Genomic DNA, 20,890 nt, shown 5'->3' on the forward strand with positions numbered 1-20,890 from the left:
TTGGACTTTAGGGATGTTACATTGGAGGAGCCTGGGGGAGAGGGGGCAGAGAGAGTTAGTAGGATTTGGCAAGCTTTCTGACAGGTAAGATGGAGAACTGTCATCATATTTATCTCTGCAAGCCTAACTGCCATTGCTACAACATGATGCTGTCAGATTTGTGTTCCAACGTAAGCTGCTCCAAATAGCTTGTTTCAACATGTTTGGTTTGTTTGTTTTAATTTGCTTTTGTACATAAAGGTGAACTTGAATTGCCTTTTTCTCAACATTATTCCCAGGTCCAGAATTGATTATCTTGTCACAATGGGCTAAAATGAGAAGCTGTCTACCACATGAATCCATCTATGGTGGGAAAAGAGATCCCACTATTTGAGATCATCCAGCTCCCATCTGTGCAATGCAACCCATGGTCATTAACACACCAGAGGATGTTTTATTCCTTCTGAATCATAAGTGCTGTGTACTCCATAGCCTGACTTTTAGAGAGTAGATACTGTAAAAATAAAACAAACCAGCTGTAGACATTTTTCCCTCATGAATCCATATCTATGTTAGTACTCAGTGACTCTTCTGGTCCATCACCTCTTCCTCCAAGGATCTGCAATACCCTGAGTAAAATGTTGTCTTGGTAAGAAACTTAATAATGATGTCCTCTGACAACATTATCAGCCCTTTACAGCCTTGCAAACTTGGTCTTTGTGTGGAACCTTCCATTATCAAACCATACTGATGAAAATTTTCCCCTGTGGAAACCTTTTATGTGTTGTGGCAACAGCTCTGTGGAATGGCTTGAGTGGGTGTCCCTGTGGCAGGCTAGTAAAGGAAGAGGTAGATAGGGGACAGGAAAATTGAGAAGAACGGAAGGAAAAAATTAAAAGCAAACCAAAACACGAAGCCTGCTGTGTTGTGCAGAAACCACAACAAGCTGATGTCAAATGGAGACAGCTGAGAGGTGGCAGGAAGCCTGGGGTTCATTGCTATTCTTTCATTCTTAAATTGCAGTTTTCCAGCAGGTGCCTTCCTGTTGCCTGCAACAGCAAATGATTGGTGATACACAGCTAAGTGTAGCATTTGTTTTTCCTCAGAGATGCTACGCCTTTTTGTGTAGTTGTTAAACTCCACAGTCGGCCATCAAGGGAAAAATAATGACACTTTTAGTTACTTGCTTTGGTTCTCAGCATAGGAGAGCATTATAATAACATAACGCAACAGCTTTGTCTTTAGCTGATGTTTTCCCATTAATTTAATTTCTATTGTTTTCCTGGTAATGTCTTGGGTAGTAATAAGCAGACCGTGGTCTCCCCTTTTCTTAACACTAATGTTCACTGAACCGCATTTAATTAAGAGAATGTATATTGACATGCATAACATAATCAGGTCAGGGACTTGAGCTGAAATTGATTGAGTGCAGCTCTTCTACACTTATTTCAATTTACAAATGTTCAGATGCAGATGGATGGTGAAAAGGTTTAATTTCCATTTGTGTTGTTAGCACAATCCTTATAATGTAAGCATTAATTGAACATGCTCTGTGTCGGTGTGGAACAATCAAGCATGTCCATTTTTCATAAGCGGAGGTCGGAGGTCAATTTTTAACAGGTTCCAATCAGTCTAGTTATGGAAATGTATTTACATATGGTCAACTATAGTATTAAAGATTCTGGTCCTGGAAAGTCAGCATTAAACAAAAAACACTGCAAGTCTTTTGGAATAGCAACTCATATAAAAGTAGGAAGCGTCTTTACTTTTCTGAGTTATGGGGATGGAGGTGTGAAATGGTTTCCTGCTACAGATCACTGCAATCCTCTTATTTTGGTTATTTTGATCATGTACATCATTGTAAACCTGGGGCTTCAATTTTAGCATTCATTCTTTAATTGTTTTCATAAAAATCTTAATGTACAAAGACATTTTGACGTGGCAGTCCCATGACAATGAGTCATATTGCTTTTGCAATGTAGAAGATTCTATACCTGCTGGTAATATTCTCTGCATCTTCAGCCACAGCAGTACAAGGAGTTGTAAATTCTGTATTTTCCTAGTGAAAATGTATTTTATTCATGTAATGATCTTTATTACTTTCCATCTCATCAACGATATATTTTTTTTCTTGCACTTTGCATCATGAGCATATGACATGTTTTCTATCATCCTTCTTTTCATTTTTTTTCACATATCGGCTTGAATAGAAAGATGCAAGTAACTTTGCATTTTGTCCACAATAGTGTGATTTATTTATTTATTCATTTGCTTACTGAGGGGACAGACCTTTACGATACACATCTCATTTCCAATTTAGATACCTCATAAATTCTGCTTGGTTGATAAATTAATGGAAAGGCCTAGAGATTTCAGTCTGGGAATTTCTGTCACATAAAACATTCTGTTTTCCCTTGAGATTTTATTGACCTAGAAAGGAAAATATAACCTCCTGTTTCTGGAAGCCTACCTTAGGAACTAAGTGCCATAACTTAAAAGATATTTAGAGTGGTGCAGCAGTGTGCTATACACTGTACAGTGAATACAGTGAATAGTAGTTGATTTCTTAGTTCAGCTGTCAAAACAATTTTTTTTTAAGAAAAAAAAAAAGGAAAAAAAAACAGTTTGTCTTAAATCAAATAGGAAAAGTTTTCATTTTTTTTCTTACAAGGACAAAATGTTATAAACTTTCCTTTTGTGTCAAAGTCCTCCATTTCCCATGAATCTAAATGTTTATTATATTTTTACATTCTTATAAGCAACAAAGGGCTTGAATTCAGTAGTTGTCATTGCCCTTTTACACCAAGAAATTGTTTGTAATTTTAGCAAGACTTCTTGTTTCACTGTTCCATTTTTCCTGCAGGCTTTGAACTAGTGTTCTTGAAAGAGGCTGTGGGGCATTCAGGGGATATTGCCCCTCTATCATTCTGCCCTGCTGATGCTCATCCTTCCTCCACTTCACAAAGAGAAACACCCACAAATCAATGTTCTTACCTATGCAGTGAGCGTACTAACCAAGCTGAGAGAGAGAATCGTTCCTTCTCATATTGACACATACATTTGATGTCTATCAGATAGGAGACTGAAAACCAATTCCGTATCCACACGTTATCTATCAGACAAAATACTCTCTTGGAAGGTGGAAGGTGAAGCTCAAACAGCTTCAATACACTGTGAAAGTTGAAACCAGATTTTCCATTAGGTGGGTGATCACCTAAGTGTTTTTCTGGGAGAGTTTGGTCACCCAGTTTTTTGTTCCACTCTTGAAAAAATAAGAGAAAAATATTTTGCCCAGTTCTAATTTTTATGCTTTTAAGTGTGGAAAGAAGCAGGTAGGGGAATTTTTTAATTCCCTGACTGCCAGTTCATTTTGATTCAGAAGATGTTTAGGCATGAAGGTGTTTTTAAAGATCTAACAAATGCGGTTGCCATCTGCATAAATATATGTAGTTGTAAACCTTAGTATCACCCTGTAGTATTTGCTTCAAAATGGATTTTTGTGAAGGAGTGGAATGGAATCAGGATATGAAATAATAACCGTTTCTCCTTGCTAGGGATACATTAAGGTAGAGACCAGGTGAGATTTGAACAGAAGCCAAATCAGATTTGTATCCGGAATACTTTTCAGTGTTGACCATAAATTTCAGTATCTCTTGGTGATACCTTGTTCCCACCTGTGTTCCATTCTTGCATTTTGTGGGCATGTGATATATGCGGAAGAGTGCCCCTTCTTCCTTTCACATGGCTTATAAAATGGAAATTAAAATCTTAAGCAAGTGGAGGACAAAAAAAGTGAGGGGTCACCCAGCTCCTTCCATTTCCATCTGCCACTTAGTGTAGTTGTCTGGCTAACGTGGAAGGATTTTTTTAACCCTGAAAATATGATGCCTCTCCTCTGCACAGTGGAAAGTCATGGCTCCTCATATGCAAAGTGTCTTGTGCAGTTTATACATAATTGGCAATTACTAATACTCAGTGGTTTTTCTTTGTATGTCCTTTGGTATGAAAGGTGCTATACAAAATATTAGGGAGCATGCTTGATCCTTCCATAGAATCCCTTGGGCTAACACTGGTTTTTGGTGTTAAATTATTTGAAAGAGAAACAAAAGTTTATCCTATGGTTTAAAAGAAAACAAACATTTGAATGGAAGTGGCATGAAACTATACTTCCATTGTATGTTTTTTTGTGATTGCATCAGAGAGAATATAATTGCCTTCTAGAGAGATGGCCCTCAGTGCACCAGGTTGATACTTATTTCTGATGCTTATTGACAAGTGATTACTTACCTTGCAGACTGTGTATCTGAAGCTGCTTTCAACCAGAGTAGGACTGACTGCTCAAATGTCTCTGTAAAAGGGATGGTCCCTACAAGAATTACCGAAATATTGTATGCTGCCCAGCTAGTGGTAGTTTCATTCAAGGCAGGTCAGGTAGACGTCTCGATATTGGATAAATATTCATAAATAAAATGTATTTTACCTTATTTTTATTCATTTAAATTAAATGTAGCAATTAAATATATTGTGATTATCTCTAAAGCAGTGTTAAGCTTGCCAGGTTGATGATATATTTACAAATACTTAATATATTTTCTGAGGTGTTTCTTACCCAGAACCTTTGGATGGAATAGTAAGAAGCAATCCTTCACTGTGAAGTTCTCTAATGCCCTCAGTCTTGGCAGGCTCAGCACGGTTTCTTGAGCTGGGCTCTCCTGAGCAAGCAACCTGATAGAAATTTGTGTTTCTACAGGCTGAGAGCTACCACAGCTTCCCTGCAGGTGAATTCTGAAGGGTTATCTACAGCTGCTATGTTGAAAAGGACCAACATGTCCAAGAGGAATTAATACTCTCCATAAGATCTCTCCCACCATATTGAAGGAGAGCACATGAGGTCCTTGGCTCATGGAATTTCTTCTCCCCCCACACCTTTTTTTTTTGGGGGGGGGGAGGGGAGAGGGGAGAGGGAGTGAAGGGGGGTGGAGGTGTCCGGGGGGCATTCCGGCACATCTTGACCCAAAAATGTGGCAGGGTCAGGAAGGCTGGCAAGTCTGCATGCAGTGCCCTGGGTGCTGTGCTGAGCTGAAGTTATCCTAAAAAACATAACCCATAACACTTTAGTGTAAAGCTTATGATAAAGCGTGTCCTCATATCAGGTACTTATATGGAACAACAGATGCTTCATTTCTCCATGGACTCATCAATACTCCCTTTCACATGAATACTAGAAAAACTGTGATGGTCGAAAGATATACAGACATTTGTATAACTCAGAAGTTGAAGAAACCTTTTAGTAAATAACAACCACAATGGAGATCTTGTTGTGTGAGCTGGCAAGATCTACTGATTGCCTAAGAAAACATTCAAAGCCTGTAATTGAGACAGGAAATTTATTGGAATTTTTTTGATGTAAGGACCGTTTACCCTCACAAAATGTGTCTATATCCTTCCTAACTATTTGTAGGGAAAACATAATGATCATAAGCTGCAACTGTGCTGGCTTAACAGTCTAGAAACAGGCCTCTTCTCTGCTATTTAATTTCTAAACTGTGATAGTGATGTTTTACAGTATTTTATTGGACTGAATCACCAAAAGCTGGTTTAAATAATTTTAGAATTAAAATATTTGAATTAGTGCAGTGGGCAGATGGGACAGTGCTGTTTATCTTAGAAGTAATAGCCCAATAGGAAGCCCTACCTAAGGTAAAGAATATATACTCTAGATAACAGGCCTGCTGCTCTCTGGTGGGGCTATAACTCTGCAGGCAGACAGATCATCACTGAACTGATGCCAGACAAAACTGTTCACTTAGGTTGGAAAAATAAAAATGTTTCAATTTTAGAAAGATCATAAATTTTGTTTCAATTTTTCTTTGTGAAAACTGAAGAAAAATGTTTTGTTCTGTTTGGCTTATCCTAAATCCCAGTGGGACTGAAATTTTCTATTTCTGTGTGTGGGGTGGAAAGTCTTGACAGAAAAAAAAATCCCAGCCTGCTTACAGGCCTTTTTTTTTTTTTTTTTTTTTTTTTCTCCTTAGGAAGAAGTTAAATAAATGTAATATGTTTTGTTAAAGAGGTCTGTGATGGGAAAGGTTGTTAGTCAGGCAGAAGCAATGAGGATGAAGGCTGCAGCAGGAGATCTGTGTGCATCCGCTGTTCCAGTACAGGGCAGGTAAAGGGGGAAATGCTGCCAGACTGCTTAGAAAGTCTTGTGAAGGCTTAAAATACAACAAGGCCTACTGACTTTCAGGAAAAGCTGGGCAAAAAAGAGAAACAAAGCATAGTAATCTGGAAGAAATGGAAAAATTCTGCCAGCTAGGTGGTTGGGTTTTTGTTTTGTTCATTAAAGTTAGCAGAAATGGCAGAAGAGGACCAGTCTAGCAACCTGGATTTTCTAGCCATGTATAAACATGAAAGCCCTCAGCTACTTTGGCTTCTGGCAGCTTTTAAAACATAGGAAATTTACACCAGGATCTGAAGGAAAAAGTTATTCATAAAGAATACTGCAGTGTTCTTAAGTGAAATCCTGAAGTGTGCTTTCTGTAAGGCCATATATGAAGCAATACAGGAAGTCTGACTTGCAGAACACAAATTCCCAGGAATCCAGAGATTTTTCTAGGTTTGTATTGTTTCTGCTCATATGGGGTATGGGCAGCTGGCACCTGAGTCCTACACAGCAGGAGAGGAAGGCTGTATAATTAGAAGCTTAAACATGCTTTTCCTACAAATGGATTATCAACTTAAAGCTTTCATAGAACAAAAAACTCCATCCTTGCTGCTTTGTATTGATCTTCTTTGTAAGGTCTTGCTACAAACATTTCAAAGACTTTTTGACACATGCACACATATTATTTCTCTCATATTGCATATTTTTTATGTAAGCATTGAAAAGCTCAAGCAGTATTTTTTTTTCCTTTTTCTTTTAGAGCTCTCTATCATTAATCGTAATTATTTTACAACACTATATTTGATACATATCTGTTGGAGGGATCTTTGTGTATACATACCTGTGCCTTAAACTAAGACTCAGCATTTCTTCTGTTAAAGTTAGTTAGAAATCCATGTTGATAGGAATGAAATGGGGGATGCAGCAGGGCAGGGAAAACATGGACAGTCGATCTATAGACCTTGCTGAAGGTAGGGAAGGACAATGCTGGAAAATAATATTTCTACACTCTTCATATATTTAATAAATATGACATCTATGAGAACTGGAAGGGGTCTTGAATCTTGAATAATGCATCATAAAAAGCCAGGCAGTTTACTGAGCAAAAGAAAAAGTGCTTACTTCAGGAAGATGAACTGTGACAGTTTTATCAAAATTTTAATTTGTGTTTTTAGGAGATCTAGGTCATTTCAATCAGAAGGTTAAAATACCTACTTATGTGCCTTATCATATCTAAGCTAATGCATTTGAACTTGTCCAAAATTATTTAGATTGGAAACTGAGATGGAAATTTCATGAGAATATAATGGGATAAGCTTCCAGTAGCTCATGACTTGTCTATGTTAGAAAAAAATCAACAGAAAAGCCTTGTTCTAGTTCTAGGAATTTCTAGGTGAGCTCTTCAAGAACAGTAAAATTCAAATAAAATACATACAAATAATCAACTTGTATAAACTTTCTGAGAAGACGCACAAAAAAAAAATCAGCTTCATTTTAATGTAGTCAATGGATTTTCCCTTTGGGATTGATGTAGTGATTGATATAATTGCAGAGGTCAGCTACCCTTTGGTCCATTTTCCAATCTCTTCGTCTGAGAGATAAAGGCTTTGCTCTTCATGGGCAAGAATTTGTGTCCTTTATAACTCTAGTAGAAGATGATATATAAAAGCCAAGACAAAATACATAAGCTGAATCTTTAATCACATACTACAATACAATGATGAGAGTGTCTAAATTTAGAATAAAAGTCTGATTTCACACTGGGATCTTCTGTTTCAGGAAGCAGAACTGCTAAAAACGTAGTTTAACTTGGTGTTTTGGTACCAGCTGATTTGCTGTGATGTATCAAAACTAACTAGAAGCTGATTAAAATACAGACCTTCGGTTAGATTTAGCAACTCAAGGACAGTGAACATGCACTCTGTGTACAGAATTGCTCAAGATTGGTGAGGGTATTCTCACCAGATACATGAGGTGTGTGCATTGCGTTTCTGTTAACATTGTAATTGTTCTAAATGTACACAGAAATGGTAAAATGTAATAACATTTGAAAATTATCCAGTAGAATTCTTACTGATGTTGTTCTCTTAGAACCTCTGTAGGGGGAAGAGGAGTACATGGATAAAATGCTCTGAAATTGCTTTGTCTTTAATTTTAGATTTACACAGTGGTGGGACATACAACCAGGCTATAAGATAAAACACTTTATGTCTAACAGTACAGTAATGATGTTATTACTGGTTATTTTAAAAAGGGAAATTAAAACATGAGAAGTAATTTTCAACATGGTATTTATAAGACTTCTTTTTAAAAATCTATATACTGTTTTTTTAAGATGCAAAAACTTGATACAGAGAATGTAGTTTATTCTTCAGTTACACAAGAAAGATTAAGAAGTGAACAAACTCAATCTTTTGAAGATGCTGGAAAATTGTTTTCAGCATTTTTCTGTCTTCTAGGAGGAAATAAAGGGGCAAAAAGTCAGTCCTTAGATCTTATGGCTAAGATTAGAAACTTTTTACTGGTTTGATTTTCTCATTACACTTATAGACTTGAGAGTGGAATTCTCCCAGCACTATTTCTGTGCCTTTAAAACCATTTGCTATGAGCAGCAGAATTTGATGAAACCTCTCTTCCTATAATTTCAGTGATGAAACTAGAAGAGGTGACAAAAGGAATGAATTGTACAGGTCGTGGTTCAACCTGAGGGTTTTCTGGTTACTAACTTTTTCCCAGAAGTTTAAGCTGTCTCTTAAATTTAGAACATTTTTCCGAAGTCTGAAATTCTCAAAAATCATCAGCTTTCCATAACCTCCTGCAACCTCATTAACTCCAGAAGCCCTGAAATGGCCAGCCAGTCATAATGCAATGGGACAAACAAGGTCAGAAGCTGAGAGCATCAGGAAAGTTGACACAAGCCAGTGCCTACTGCTGTTCCATACCAAGTCAGTACTGCCTGTGGCCTCATTCGTTATCACATACAAAAATCCAAAGTCCATTGCTTTGGGTAATGTTTTTAGATTTGATTGGGAACCCTGTAAACGATATCCAAATCTGCCTAATGTGAGTAATATGTGATTAAATCTGGTAATTTGATCTTAATTGGGCAGATGAAAAAGATGGCATTAAGACAAAGCAAAGTTTCTCACAAAAGGTTATTAAGAAAATTGAGGATTAGAGAGTGAGAAATGGATGATAACAACTTAGCAGGGAGGCAGAAAACTCATATCAGGAATAAATGATTACTCTTTTAAAATGATACAAAATCTGAGGAATGATACCTTTCTTAGGATTATTTCTTAACACTAGTCCCTGCTTCTAGGGATTGCATCTAACATCATGCATAAGATTTAGATCTTTTTCATCCAATTTTTTTATAGAGATCTGGTATATTAGTATTCCCTTGATCAGAGAGCTGTTTCAAAGTAAACAGGTAGTTTTCTGTGTAAATGGTCCTAATCCAGCAAAACAAATGAGTATGGGTGAAATTGCAAGCATGTGAAAATTTTCAGACAAATGTAATAAAATTGTTTCCACAGCCAGGAGCACACATCAGTGTCTTCTTGAATCTATACCAAGAAAAACAATGTTTTACAGGATCATGTAAAAATATTGCGTAGGTAAAAGGTAAAATGCATCTACATCTAACCTTATTACTTTTCTGGTGCTGGGCACCTTTTTAATAATGATGAACAATAAAGTGAACATTGTATTTATCTATCTTTACTAGCCAGACCACTTATCCTCAGGGTGCTCAACCTCCCAACCTGGAAGTCTGGGACAGGGAGCAGAAGAAACCCCCCATGATTCAGGTGGAAACAGGTAGAGACTTGCTGCTCCACCTGGGCTGTCACAAGTCCATGGGGCCAGATGGGGTCCACCCAAGGGTGCTGAGGGAGCTGGTGGATGTGATTTCTGGGCTGCTCTCCATCATCTATCAGTGGTCATGTTCATCTGGAGAGGTCCCAGATGACTGGAGACTTGCTAACACAACGCCCGTCTATAAGAAGGGTTGTAAGGAGGACCTTTGGAACTACATGCCTGTCAGCCTGACCTCAGTGCCAGGAAAGATGATGGAACTGGTCATCTTCACAGAATCACAGAATTATCTTGAGTACAATCACACGGCATGTGCGGGACAACGGTGGGACCAGGCCCAGTCATCATGGGTTCATGAAAAGCAAGTCCTGACTAACCAGACTCATCTCCTTCTATGACTGGGTGATACACCTGAAGGATGAGGGAAAGGCTGTTAATGTAGTCTACCTAGACTTCAGCAGAGACTTTGACATGGTCTCCCTCAGTATTCTCCTGGAGAAGCTGGCAGCCCGTGGCTGGGACAGATACGCTCTTTGCTGGGTTCAAAACTATCTGGATGGCCAGGCCCAGAGAGTAGTGGTGGAAGGAGTGAAATCCAGCTGGCTACCAGTCATGAGTGGTGTTCCCCAAGGGTTGGTGTTGAGGCCTCTTCTCTCAGGTAACTAGCAACAGGACAAGAGGGAATGGCCTCAAGTTGTGCCAGGGAACTTTTAGGTTGGAAATTAGTAGACATTTCTTCTCAGAAAGATTATGAAGCATTGGAACAAGTTGCCCAAGGAGGTGGTGGCATCACCATCCCTGGGGTGTTTAAGGAAAGGTTGGACCTGGTGCTTAGGGACATAGTTTGGTGGGTGATATTGATGGTAGGGGAATGGTTGGACCAGATGATCATGGAGGTCTTTTCCAACCTTGATTCTGTGATTCTATATTTATATAGTTGATTGCAGTAACTCTAACATGAAATAATATCTCAGATGCCCTTCCCTTCCTTGTTTCCAATGTTACGTTCAGCCTAATTATTGTCACAAAAAAGTTGGAAGTCCAGCAATTGCACTTTTTCCATCACAATCTCATGTTGCATTGAAGAAGCGTAATTGACACATTCTGTGATGCCATAATACTTTGCAATATACTTACACTCTACACATTCAAGATTTTTTTTTTTGAGAATAAAGTTACTCAGCTTTGTTAAATATATGCTTACACTTTATTAGAATTTTTAATTAATGCAGTATGCTTTGCAAAGATCTCTCCTTTCAAGTTTCTTTTTTTTTCACTGTAATCTGTCCAAAGCATTTAATTGCATATTTTCAGCTTCAGTTATTAGTAATGACTTTTTTTTTCTGTTTTTGTTTTTAAGCTGTCAAGGACATGAAAAATATTGGAAAATATATTTGCCTTTCTCTACTCTAGGTCGTCTTTTAGACCATATCTTATATCCTCTATGGTCTAATAGTAGGTACTACAGCATGGCAGCCGACTGTTTGGCATTACTAGCAACAAAAATTTGGAGACAACACATACAGATTGGCTCCTTTACACACAAATTGCCTCATGTGGCACGAGAACAGAATTAAGTCTTTGTATGTTCATGTTATTGTACATTAGTAATCAGCTGGATCCAAGACAAAAATGACTCCTAAAGCATTTAGTAGTTTTTTGTTTGAGACTTTTTTTCACTATGTATATTCCTGAGTATTAAAAAATGAAGAACAGATAACATTCTGCTGATGGGATTTTCTTAGGAAAGTGGTATTTATATCAGTATGAAGGTATTGTTACCTGATTAACTTAGATGGAATTATGTTGCACCTCTGCTACTCTGATGAGCAGAAGTTGGTCCCTGGTGTCTGTGTGAATTAATAAATATTTTTAGTGTAAAACACACTGAAGATGCACCAGTAGTGAACACAAAGAGAATATGGTTGCTTCTGATGCAGGGAAGGCTTTATTTTTATATACATTGTTCCATAAACCACCATTACTTTGAAGGAAGTCCTTGTGACCTTTGGAGCTCACAGAAACTTAATTCCAAACAGCCTCCTGCTTTATATGAAATCCTGGAAAATCTGCTCCAGAAGAGAAGGCACAATTCAGCCTTTTCCCAAGGAATCTCCTTTTGATCCAAATACAAACAAAAAAGGATCTCAACAATCTATCTGAAAGGAGAGAGTACTCTAGCTAATGTCTGTTTCTATTTTTTTTTCTTATTTTTTTCACTTACAGCAGGTAAAAATATGTTGACAAGAGTAATTCATTAGTATTCTTGCTATATGTGTTTTTCAGTCTTGAGAAATAATTAAACTGTCCAAAATTTTAATTCAATATTGCTGATATCAGACTGTTTAACACTGTATTTCTTCTGATTCAAGAGTAGTGCGTTATAACTTTTTCTCTGTCCAAACTCTTCCCTTTTCCTCTGTGTTCGGAAGCATGCCGCAATGCCCCCAATTGCTTGTGATGAGGCTTTTCATATGTAATATATAAACATGTCTATACAATATATATTTATGTATATATATTACACGTGTATAGATAATATATGCTATATTATATATAATACATAATTATGTTTTTCAAGGTCAAATGTGCAATGTATGTACACAATTAACATTCAGCATAAACTGTGGTGTGATGTGAAAAACAAAGTACAAAGAACAGAAGTACATGCCTACCCCAAAATCCTAATCTCTTCCTAGAGAACCTATTAACTGCCATATCTATTCTGGGTCTCGAGAGAGTAAAAGGAAAGAGATAGCTTTTTGGAGGTCTGGAGTTTGAATTGCAGTTTCCATATCTTGCTATCATATGTGAACAAAGTCAATTAAATCTCTAAGACTTCTTTCCACTGAAAATTTTGCATATAGTATATATATGATATAGGAAGGTTTTTTCTAATTGTTTCTATAATTATACTTTACTTAAATATGAAATCTGTTGCATTCATATAGATTTTTCTTCCTTTAAATAGGCTCAACTTTTAGCCTGTTAGTGTAAAGTTGCACAAATGCTCTTTGCTCCCAGCTTTCATTAGTGGTTTAGTTTAAAGGCAGAATTGTGAGTATGTATCATTTTATGATTTTCAAAGGAAAAAGATCAGTGGAGGTCTTTTGGGAGTTTAGGTCCTTTTTGCTTTTTAATGAAAATCTGTACATTGTTTTTCCTACATAACTGACACCTTTACACATACTTGCAGCTAAACTGGTGTTCCATGTGTTATATTTGAAGTAGATCACAGGATTTTTGGTGCCGGAGACCTTGACTTCTACTGTATTTTGTAAAGCATCATTTATGCTTACAGCATTCCCTAAATAATAAATAAAACAGATAAAAAGCTTTGCAAATCCTTCAAACAAATATAAAGCATATGAGATTTCAGTCCTATCAATATGACAGCACCTCCTGCAGAGGTGTGACTGCAATAAATTATTATTGTGAATAAACAGGGATCTTAGTGTGTCAAAACAGGCCTTCAAAAAAACACTTAGAGTGGTATTTTGACAAACTATGGCCTCTAAACCTTTGGTTGTCATCACTGCAGAAGATGAATGCTGTAAAACTAATGAACTTATAAAAGCCTCATTAAGCAAGGCAGCACAACGTCTATCGTTTGAATGTGGTGGGCCATGAGTTGAAAGACAGATGATGGTTTCTGCTTTGTTTTTTTAAGAGTTACTGAGTGTATAAAGAGTCTGAGATGCTCCTCACTTGTTCTCTTGGGCTGAACCTGTGGTGGGCCGCCCCAGGTTGTGTGGAGATGCCGTGGCAGGGTGAGGGACTGGTTAAGTTGCCTTGAGCTCCAGCTTAGCACCATTTCTCCAAAGCAAGATTGATGTTGTAGCTTACACCTGGGCACAAGAAGCAGCTATTACTTTGTTGTGAACAGCAGCACTTTGAGGTGCAGACCAAGATCAAGGGTCTGTTGTGTTCCACGTTGAACAGCAAGAGGTGGCTGCTCAGCTCACATGAACCTGGGCAAGCAAAAAACAGCAAATGGGAAGAAAACCAGAGTCACGGAGAAGGGAAGTGCTGTCTAAAGATCTCACAGCAAGTCATTGATAGATGTAGATGCACATTTCACACCGGCAGAAGCTGTTTTCCTGCTCTACTGTACCTGTGAATAATTGACCAACTGAGTAAGATGTCTTTAAACAATTGCCAGCTTAGTCAGATCTTCAGAACACAAGTGGTCAAATGAACTCCAGCTGTGTGAGCTGAATATTGCATCTTACACTGTGCAGAATTTCTGTATCTGTAGTGTATAATAGGTACTGGTTGTTTTGTGTTTTGTTGTTGTTGGTTTTTTTTTAGACTAACAGGATGAGAGAAGATAACTGTAGCAGCTGGTTATACAAAAATATACAATGCCTAAGCCTATTATTGCTTTAATTTCTACTAGGAAGCAGACCAACACTGTATTTTTTATTATTATTAAACAGTAAAAAAAAAAAAAAAAAAAAAAAAAAAAGTGTGTTTTGAATTAGTTAGCTTTACCAAAAAGAAATCACCATTACTTCTGCTTGCTTTGCTGGGGGAAAAATAATTACAAGAGAGGATGGCTTTCCCCTTCAAACAGATCTTATTCCCAGTCAGCCTCTTGCCTCAAGATCTCCTGGGTGCAGGCAGGTGATCAGCACAACATGACTCACAACAGCAGAAGATATGGAGTCAGCAGCATCCTTCAAGAAGATTGGTGGGAGAAAAAATGAAAGGTAACAGGAGTGATATGTGTGGAGAAATTTCCATGTGGTTCTTCTATTTCCTCACATGTACTGCTGCTCTGCTGATGACACAACTCGCAAGTTATTAAAAATTTAATGTTATTCAGAACCATCTTTCCCTACACAATCCAAGCACTTTTCATTTCTCACACCTGTCCTCAAAAGCACTTTCATTCCTCAAGAACAGCAGGGAAATAAAATATATCTACAATGTATATTATGTTTAATATATGTCGACTGATCTTTACTATGTGTACATAAATGTCACAACAGATCAATTGCTGAGTATTTTTTGTCTCTCTAAGGTACTTAGAGATTTTTTCTGTTTACAAAAAAAAAAAAAAAAAAAGTGTATACCGTATGAACACAAAGGCTATGGGAATCTGCCATTTGAGAAAGGGAATGTGCACTGAGAATGTGAAAAATGCCTGCAGTCGCACGCTATGCTGTCAGGGCTACAGCAGCAGCTTCTTTCTTCTTCTCTGTTTACCCTGGGGAACAGTCTGGGAGCAGAGATGTTTGTGCAAGCATTTTGCACTACAGTTTGTTACTTGGCCATGTGTTTGGGTGAAGAATAACTTGCTGGGCATGATCCTTGTGATTACTCAAAAGTCAAGCGAGGTGAAAGGAAAAATTGTGCAGATCCAATGTACACAACACAATTCTAGAAGAAAGGGAAGAGGAACAATGTGTAAATTGCCTCATCCAAGATTCAGTCAGAAGGGTCTGTCTCCCCCATCCAGCCAACCCACTGTGGCTTTTCTTGGTGTACATACACCTCATTAGGGATCCTGGACTTGTTTGCATTTAACACCTTGGGTTGCATGCTGTAGAGGGAACCCCTTGGGGCATGTTTTTATAGTCCATCTTCTTTCTAAAGTCTTCCAGGAGGTACATATAGATTTAATCTTCCTCTCCGCAATTTCTCCCTTGGCTGAACTAAACATCATTTCATTTCCTGAGAGGTGCCAGTTCTCTCTGTTAGAGTAAGTGCCAGTACTTGCCCCGTGAATTAACAACCCTCTGCTTCAAAAAGATAAAGGTCTCTGTTTCACACAAATGCACAACCTTGTGAGCCTGAGACCTGCTTAGTGGTCACTGACGTTGATCTAATTGAAACTGTCATTGCTCCTTGCTCTCCCTGGCCCTGTGGTCCTGCTGACTTCCTTGTGAATGGGTAGTTGCAGTTCAGGGAAAGGATCAGCTTGAAAAATCATCATCTTTTTGTTTTGCAGGGCTGTTTTTTGGCTGGCTTGGCTCACGGTGCTATTGAAGCAAGATGATGAAGCAGCATCCTGTGAAACAGCAGAGGTGGGAGCAGGTCTGTGATGACTTATCTTGCTGTGGAGCCTTTTGAGTTGTCATTTTTCACTAGCAAGTGTATCCTCCACTGAATCTTAGATTTTATGTCAGTGTGTACGTGAACAAATATTTTTCATCTAAGCTGCCAAATGGGATAGATGCATGTAGTGCATTATTAGCTCTTAACTTTTGCCACATACAACAGTAACCAGCCACTCTGAGTTGACAGTAGGATTGCAGTATTGACTCTCTGCTCCCAGTATTTTTCTCCATAGCACTCTGTGGGAGTTATCAAATTTGGAGTTGCCCTTTTACTAGAGCAAAGATAACTGTGAATCACAAGACAAAGTCTTCAGTTACACTTTGTTAATCAAATGTTTATGGGTAGTTTTGTATTGATATATATATATATATATATTTTCTTATTTTCCTTTAGAAAGTTCAGTTTCTGCAAGCTAAAGAGAAAGAATCAGGCCTTCCAAAAATTTGTTGGCTTTTTGTTTGTTTCATTGGTTGGGTTTGATTGTTTTCTATCCGGAAAAATGAAATACTTTAGTTTTGGTCATTTTGTAAGATGAATGGCAATATTTTGGTTTCTCAAAACAAACGAAAATAATGAACCAAACCAAAATCTTCACTTTTGAATCACAGAAAATTTGCCAAGCTCTTGAAATTGCACTTTGGATATTTTATCACTTATGCTCTTCGTCTGCAGTTCAGCTGTGCCACATGCCGGCAGGACATGTGATACCAAAGTAAATGACAGGCTGGCAAAGGGAGGTAACAGTGGGGAATAATTTACCCCAAAGATAATTATGGGTAAAGGAAGCACATGAAATTCAATGCTGAGTAGATCTGAAAATAAACATTTGAGTTAGATTCAACAAGCTAAAAGGCTTCTGTACAAAAACACTGGAAGGATTACTTTGGTTGTGAATCGTATATCGTGACGTGACAATATTTTGTCATGTCACCTTAGAAACTTCCTGGAACTTCAAAATCATGGAATAGGTAAGCTTAAAAGGGACCCTTGGAGGCCTCTTGTCTGAAGCAGGTTTCAAGCTAGAACTAAACACATAGCTCAGGTTCATATCCAGTTAGGTTTTTAGTATATTTCTCATAAGGATGGGATTCCTCAATCTCTCTGGGTAACCTGTGCCAGTCTTTGACCACTCTCACAGTATTTTTTTTCCTTTTGCTTATGTTTAAGTAGTATCTCTTGTTTGTAAGTGTGTGCCAGTTGTCTCTCGTTCTCTCACTGGACACCACTGAGAAGATTCTGTCTCCCTCTTCTTTACTTCCCTCCTGTTCCCTCACCAGGTATTTATACACAAATATTGAGATACTGAAACATCCTGTGGGAATAATAATCTAGTTTTCATTCAGATTTCTGTAAAATATAGGACTAAGGAGAGGAAGGAAGATAGAAGAGGCAGAGGATGAAAGCAGAATTTTCCAGAGGTGAAGTAATTTGCAGAAAAGATTTCCTGTCCTGAACTTTTTCTTAGGTTGTGTGACACATATAGCAGCACATCACATCAAAACTCTTTATATTCAGTATCATTTCTATTTCTTCCCTACTGAGACAGACAGATCACTGCAAAAGCCATTAATGTTTTTATTAGGCCCATCTAAATAGCTTTGTAAATGACACTTAGGGCTGCCTTTTAATTTATGACCCAGACAGAGCAGTAAGTTTATGTGGACAAAATTGTCTCTTTCCTTAACTCTAAGAATTAAATATGAGCAGCACAGACATGGAGAGATCATGCACTACTCTTTCCTTGAATTCAAATGCAAACTGTGGAGCAGTCTTTGGTTTGCTTGTCTTTGAAGTGCAGTTGCATATGGCCTAGAGGGCAAGATTATTTAAATGTTAATAATTTGTCCCAAATTATTAAAGCAGTTAATATCCAGAGTGTAATTTTCTGCTTTTTGCTCTAGTGAATTATATCTGAGTCCTTGTTGGAGAGGAACTGCCTCTTACAATGTATGAGATATGCCTGTACCTAGAACGTGTATGGATGTAACTGAGGGAGGGTTTAAGTATGGATTGTCTACAGAAGGCACTGAAGGAGAGAAAACTCATGACCAATTCTCTGATTTTCCCTCAGTGATGTCTGCTGGCTGCTCTTTAATATGTAGTTGGTGTGAGACCCTTCTAACTGTTTTCTGGGAGCAATGGGAAAATACCGAGGCACTTTGATTTTGTATTCTCAGATGTTTTCCCCCCAAATTAAGGCCTTGTCTTTTACTCTCTTCTCTTGAGAAATATCAAAATGCAAGTGTATCTCTAAGGCTGGCTAACTATGGGAGAAATGAAATATGTCCATGGAGCAGTAACAGATACAAGTTTGTCCTGCAACACCTCTCTGAGTGCAGTGGCACTGAGGGCTCTGAGGCCCCTGCTTTGGACAGAGAAGTAAGAGCAGCACAGCTCTCCTGCTTCTGGTCCCATGCTCCCTGCAGTTACCCGTGCTGTGCCAGGGAAATAACAGGGCAAATGGGCAGGCAGTGAGTGGATCTGTGCATATTGTACATGTACCTTCCTCATTTGACACCCTCCTCTCCTTGCACAGCAGAACTGTAGTTATTAACATGCTAATGGGTTTTATTTTAACCACGTGAAGCATGCTGAATTTGCTCCTTTTATATATTGTATTTACTGTTATGTGCCTTTTGTATGAACACTCCCTGCCTTGCTGTATTTAATTGTATTTAATTCTGCCCTTCAGTGTCCTGAGGAAGGAAGCTGAAATGTGAATAGGCCTCTCATCCCATATAAATTGTCTCTTGGCAGGGCTGTGAAGGTAAGTTTGTGTTTATGTTAACCCTGTTCTTCTTAGATGGATTTGTATGAGGCTACAGTCTTTAGGGATGTCACTTCAGCCTTTAAATGGCAAGATTGTGGTTGTCTTTCACTTCTCAAGAGCAAGGGGAAATAGAGGAAAGGGTACTGAAGAGGTTCCCACACAGAGGTGACTTGGAGATACCTGGGGTTAATAAATGTCTTCCAAAAAGTGCTAAAGTTACTATAATTTGTTCCATTAAAATTCCTCTATTTTACGAATGTGTGCTAAGAAATTTCAATGATGGGCAGAACAATTCAGTGGCTCAAGGGAAATTGGCAGCTTTCCATATGCTGTGGTATTTGTAAGCATCTGTATCGGTGAAAGAAATGTGAATAATATTACCGGATATTATGCTAACGTTACAAAGTGCATTCAGTGGTAATTAAGGAATTACGTACTTGTAAATGATCTTAAAGCTGGCTTAAAATTAAGCTAAGAAGTCTACATCAGAATGATGTCATGTTGGATTGGTGCCACTCCTAGGAGATGTTTCCCCACTAACTTCCAGTCTGAAGAATTTCTCCAACACAGTAAAAGGGTTCTTTGTGCTTAAGAATTTACCATGTAGAAAAATGATCAGAAAAAAAGTGTTTTTCTTTTCACATTTGATATATTCTGCCACAGAAAAACAAATGCACCTGTATTTCTAATAAAAAGCAGGATTTGACCAGAGTAGATTGTTTGCTATTACCTTTTTAAATCATCACTTAAATCAGCAAAGAGAAAACAGTTTTAAAATACCAGTTTTAATCTTGTTTTGAATTTTAACTTATTAGTTACTTTCCTAAAGGAATGACGGACCTCCCTCATTAGTAACCACAGGAACATGTTGATTTTCTACATGCAACCTTTATGCTAAATTTGGTACTTCTTTTTGTTCATCAGGAGAACATGTTCTATCTGTATATACATCCATTTAGTCATTATGTAGTCTGATATAACTTTAGTCAGCTTATGACTAAAAAGTAATTTAGAAATTTGATGAACAATACATTCACTGTTTACCCTATTATGATTATCCTCTTGTTTGTGTCTCTTGTCAAGATGCAGTTGAGTGGAATTTTCAACTCAATTAAAAGCACAAACCCAACATTATAAAATTGTTTGTTTTAGTTAAATTAAACCACATTAAGTAGCTGGTTACTTAGGGAAAGCTTCCTTTTATTCAATTGGGTGTTACAAATAATTGTTCATTAAATAAAGGAAGTATTGTCCATCACTAACAAATTGTATTAATAGTTTCTGATCATCATGTCTGTCATGATTTTAGAACTAGCAGATCTCATCCTGTTATACCTCATTTATATTTATGGATTGTAAGGGGATAATAAGCTATCCAGTTTTTCAGCAGCCAAAAATTTCTCCATTATGAATAAATTAGTCACTGAATTTAAGTAACTAAACAAACAGAAATGCAGAAATTATCATTGCTGAAGTTGCAGAAGAGGCTCTAGCATTTTAACTATTTTGGTACATTCACAGGTTTAGATTTAGGACTTGCCATTTCTGAATTACCTGGCTCAGTGATTTGCCTTAAGCAGTTCACAGTTATTAGAGGGTTATTAATTTTATGTAATACAAATAATTTCTTGAATTACAGTGAGGGCATGGATTTGAGTTGTTGGTATTTAAGTTTTAATTTTATGTAGGTTTACTAGAAAAAGTACATTAATATTAAATTAGGAATCTTGTTTGAACATAGGCTTCCACTCTAGGATCTATTTTACAGAGGTATGCAAAAGGTCAGAAGCAGTTACCCACCAGACACTAGCTGTTGATCGAGATGTTAATCATCCAGTTGTTGATCCAGATGATTACAAACACCTAGGATGCAGCTGGACTATGAGACCCACCTTAAGAAAATAATGATTGCCTTGTGCTTCTAAGGTGTGTTGGAATTGCCAGTGGGTTAATACAGGGAAAAAAAAAAAAAAAAAAAAAAAAAAAAAAAAAAACTATTAAATGATGCCACATCTATGAGAGAGAGAGTGTCGGTTAGGCATGGAGCTGATTCATCCTGACAGTCAGGTCAGGCAGGCTGGCTCATTAACTCA

The 20,890-nt window shown here is 37.6% G+C and overlaps 1 long non-coding RNA gene across 1 annotated transcript; it reads left to right on the forward strand.

Moving 5' to 3' along the window:
* Positions 1-17,201: 17,201 nt before the first annotated feature.
* Positions 17,202-19,920, forward strand: LOC118165117. The gene is made up of 3 exons (XR_004749877.1): positions 17,202-17,304; positions 18,720-18,794; positions 19,613-19,920. It is a non-coding gene; the product is annotated as an uncharacterized LOC118165117 (long non-coding RNA).
* Positions 19,921-20,890: the final 970 nt, after the last annotated feature.

The sequence above is a fragment of the Oxyura jamaicensis genome, chromosome 3 (genome assembly GCF_011077185.1).
Source record: "Oxyura jamaicensis isolate SHBP4307 breed ruddy duck chromosome 3, BPBGC_Ojam_1.0, whole genome shotgun sequence".
Lineage (NCBI taxonomy): Eukaryota > Metazoa > Chordata > Aves > Anseriformes > Anatidae > Oxyura > Oxyura jamaicensis.